This window comes from Aotus nancymaae, unplaced genomic scaffold (genome assembly GCF_030222135.1).
Source record: "Aotus nancymaae isolate 86718 unplaced genomic scaffold, 86718_ANA_hifiasm-v0.15.2.pri h1tg000041l, whole genome shotgun sequence".
Classification (NCBI taxonomy): domain Eukaryota; kingdom Metazoa; phylum Chordata; class Mammalia; order Primates; family Aotidae; genus Aotus; species Aotus nancymaae.
The window spans coordinates 19138594-19143125 of record NW_026988455.1 but is presented as its reverse complement, the minus strand read 5'-3'; the positions used below and the strand labels follow the sequence as shown (position 1 = coordinate 19143125).

The 4532-nt window shown below is 52.6% G+C and overlaps 1 pseudogene; it reads left to right on the top strand.

Moving 5' to 3' along the window:
- The first annotated feature begins 2334 nt into the window (after positions 1–2334).
- LOC105731473 (ataxin-7-like protein 3) lies at positions 2335–3469 on the top strand (annotated as a pseudogene).
- The last annotated feature ends 1063 nt before the right edge of the window (positions 3470–4532 follow it).

The following is a 4532-nucleotide window of genomic DNA, read 5'->3' as shown; positions in this document are numbered from 1 at the left end:
CCTGTTCTAGAATAGCTGCCATCTCTTGGGCAGCCCAGGCTAGGAACACCCCGCCAGAGTGCACATGTCTGACTATCATACAATTCGTCATAGTAGGAATAATTGAACTAGCTTCCCTTGGGCCTTTTTTGGATTTTCAAAAAGTTTAGGACATTCCGTGTTTTTCTTTCCTCCTTTTCCATTTCTCAAATGTGAAATTCAGTTCTCCAACCCGTGCCGTGTAAGTTCTATAACGCAAGCCAACAGCACCATCTAGTGTACTCCTCACCAACTTTCGCAAAATGACTGTGGCCAGTCCTCTGAGGAGAGGTGCCAGGCATGTGTGCTTTTGTCCCCCTGTCAATCAGACTTAAGAAACATGAGGAGAGACAGGAGGATCGTTTGAGCCCAGAAGGTCGAGCCTGCAGTGAGCCATGACGGTGCCACTGCACTCCAACCTGGATGACAGAGCGAGATCTTGTCTGGGGGAAAAAAAAAAAGAAAAAAAGAAAAAGAAAAGAAGCATGAGGACCTAATTCATTTTACAGTGTCAGAATAAATTGCATTTCCTTTCTGATAAAATTGCACGTAACCCTTGAGCTATACCCTGTCTACACTTTATTTCCATGGTTAGCACAAGCGGTGGCGGATCGTGCCTGCCCTGTCCTGAGGCACATCAGGCATTTCCCAGAGCCTCCAGTTTCAGGAGGTGGGTTATAGGGGCCATGTGCAAGGTCTGAGCTCTGAGAGAGAAAGTCCCCCTGGGGAAGATCATGAGGAAGGTCAGTTGACCCCAAATCACCATCGTGCTCAGCTCAGAATATATTTGAGAGTTCAAGGAGGCACTTTGGGCTAAAGTGAAAGATCCGTACTAAAGCCAGATCGAGTCAAAGAGGGATTTTTGTGTCAAGATCCAAGCATGCCTCATGGGGCCTGATGTCACTGCTCTGAAGTTATTATGTTCGCTTTCTTCTTCACTTTTTTATCTCCGTGTGCTGGCTTCTCTTTTTTTGTCTCCTGGCTGGCTGAATTTCTGTTTCCTGGGCCACAAGAGAGAGCTGGCTTTCCACAGCTGCCAGGTTCCCCAGGGCTCTGTTGTGGGAAGTGAACCCAGGGGCAGGAGCAGGGGAGACAGTGGCAAACAGCACGATGTTAGGCACCCAGCGCAGCGGAACTCAGCGGAGTGCTAGCCCAGTGTGTTTTCTCTCTCCTCTCACCCCTTAGAGACTCGTTACTATAAAGACCCACTCCTGGGAACATCACACACTGGGGCCTGTTGAGGGGGTGAGGGAAAGTGGAGGGAGAGCATTAGGACAAATACCTAATGCATGTGGGCCTTAAAACCTAGAGGATGGGTTGACAGGTGCAGCAAACCACCATGCCACGTGTATGCCTTGCAGGACTGAAAGGTGCTCTGGGTGAGTCAGTGTGTGAATGGTGAATATGAAGGCCTAGGACATTAATGTGCACTACTGCCCACTTTATAAACACAGTACACTTAGACTACGCTGAATTCATTTTATTGGCTTTTTCTTTAATAATAAACTAATCAGCTTACTGTAACTTTTTTATTTTATAAACTTTTTAATTCTTTAAAGCTTTTTGACTTTGTAATAGCTCAAACACAATCACACTATTCAGTCGTACAAACATATTTTCTTTCTTTATATCCTTTTTTTTTTTGCCTTTTCCTATTTTAAAATTTTTAACTGCTTCTTACTTTAAAAATTTTTTTTATTAAAAACTAAAACACGGGGTGGGGGGGAGGGGCGCGCCGAATGCGCGCGGGCGGGGTGAGGTGAGGAGGAGGAGGCGGCGACCGGACAAGAAGGGAGGGGAAGCCGGGCGCGGTGGCTCACGCCTGTAATCCCAGCACTTTGGGAGGCCGAGGCAGGTGGATCACGAGGTCAAGAGATCGAGACCATCCTGGTCAACATGGTGAAACCCCGTCTCTACTAAAAATACAAAAAATCAGCTGGGCATGGTGGTGCGTGCCTGTAATCCCAGCTACTCAGGAGGCTGAGGCAGGAGAATTGCCTGAACCCAGGAGGCGGAGGTTGTGGTGAGCCGAGATCGCGCCATTGCACTCCAGCCTGGGTAACAAGAGCGAACCTGCGTCTCAAAAAAAAAAAAGAAAAAAAAAAGGAGGGGAAGGGGCCATGGCCACCTGGTGAGGCGGCGAGGCGGGGGGGCGGCCCGACACCCCGGCCCCGGGCCCTGGGCCCCCGAGGAGAGGCGAGGACACACCTACGGACCTGGGGCTCCGGAGCAGCTGCCGCTGGCCCCTCCGGCGGGCCGTGTTGCCGCCCGCTGTGCTATAAGCAGTAGGAGCGCGGTCTCCACAAGAGTTTACAAATGAAAATGGAGGAAATGTCTTTATCTGGCCTGGATAACAGCAAACTAGAGGCCATCGCTCAGGAGATAGACGTGGGCCTGATCGAGGGTTCTTGTTTGGGATTCTGCTTTGAGGTACACCGGGCTGTCAAGTGTGGCTACTTCTTCCTGGACGACACGGACCCTGACAGCATGAAGGATTTTGAGATCGTGGACCAGCCGGAGTTGGACATCTTTGGACAGGTTTTCAATCAGTGGAAGAGCAAGAAGTGTGTTTGCCCTAATTGCAGTCGCAGCATTGCCCCTCCCGCTTTGCTCCCCATCTGGAGAAGTGCCTGGGAATGAAGTCCCTGGGAATGGGTCGGAACAGCAGCCGAATCGCCAACCGCCACATTGCCAATAGTAACAATATGAACAAGTCTGAGAGTGACCAAGAGGATAATGATGACATCAATGACAACGACTGGTCCTATGGCTCGGAGAAGAAAGCCAAGAAGAGAAAATCAGACAAGAACCCTAATTCCCCTCCAAGATCCAAGTCTTTAAAACACAAAAATGGGGAACTTAGCAATTCGGATCCTTTTAAGTATAACAGTTCAACTGGGATCAGCTACGAGACCCTGGGGCCAGAGGAGCTTCGAAGCCTGCTGACTACGCAATGTGGGGTGATTTCTGAACACACCAAGAAGATGTGCACGAGGTCCCTGCGCCGCCCACAGCACACAGATGAGCAGAGGCGAACCGTGCGGATTTATTTCCTCGGGCCCTCGGCCGTCCTTCCGGAGGTCGAGAGCTCCCTGGATAATGACAACTTTGACATGACTGACAGCCAGGCCCTGATCAGCCCGCTTCAGTGGGACGGCTCCTCTGACCTCTCACCCTCTGATTCAGGCTCCTCCAAGACGAGTGAAAATCAGGGATGAGGTCTAGGTACCAACAGCTCCGAGTCACGGAAAATGAAGAAAAAGAAATCCCATCTGAGCCTGGTAGGGACTGCCCCCGGCCTGGGCTCCAACAAAAAGAAGAAGTCAAAGCCACCAGCACCCCCGACGCCCAACATCTATGATGACATCAACTGACTTGGATGCAAGGGATAGCCTTTGGCTGAGCAGAGCCCTCTCTCCTGACTCCCATCCAGGTGGCATAGCCTGGCAAACGGACGGCTGCTGGGGGTTGGGGCTTGGGAGGCTTGGTGGGCCAGGCAGGCAGAAGATCCAATTATGCGCCCCTAGGGGGTGTCAAGGTCCTCTGCAATGGAGCACGACTCCGCAGCGTGCAGGACTCAGATCTGGACATATTATGCCTTGGACATAAGTTTGGTGGGGAGGCAGTTTTCCTATTTATTCTGTGAGTTACTGGATGTCCAGCTAGGCCAGGGGCCTGACCTGGGCACTGTGCCAGGGATCTGCCTGCCCCCCACCCCAGGAACTGGACTAAGCCCTGCTGAGGGGCAGTGTGGTGACCCGGGAGGCTGTGGGTTGAAAGCTGAGCCTGGAGGGGGCCTGCCCTGGCCACCCTCAGCAATGTGAATGGGTCCGGTGCTTGGAGCTGAGGGGTACGGCTGGGCATGTGCTGTCCGTGTGCAGAATCCTATCAAATGCTCCCAGTCCCAGGGGTAGGCAGGCACAGAGTGCTATCTGCTGAGGTGGGTGTCCAGAACTGCCACCACCTTCCCTGCCCCTCACAGGGGCAGCCCTTTCCCCTCAGTCCCCATGGGCCTCCTTGGCAGCAGGAGCTGTCCTTTTGTTGTTGGGCGCCAGGAAAGGGCCTCCAGCCTCTACAGCTTCAGGGAATGGGAAAGGGAGGGTAGGAAGAGGGAGATATGTCAGAATTCCTCCCCCTGCCTCTCCTCCCTGACCCAGGGCTGGTGAGGAGTGGGGCCCCAAGGTGAGAGGGAACCGTGCTGCTTTATTTGAAATGATTTCTTACCTCATTCCCTGCCCCAGGAAGGGACCCAGCCTCACCCTCCTGGGGTGGCCCCGTGTTCCTCCTGCCTACCCTGCTCCATTGCCCTACTGGGGCAGCCCAGGTTCCCAACTGCTGCTTCCACCGCCCTTCATCTTGACCGGCTTCAGTTCCTCTCAGCGCTTCCTGCCTCCAAAGCCTGCCCTTTTTCCCTTCCTTAGCGCTTTTAAGTTATTTATTCTGTACTTGTGGTTTGGGGCTCTGAGGAAAATCCTAATCTCGTGCCTCTCCCCCTTTGCTAGGAGTCGGGTGGG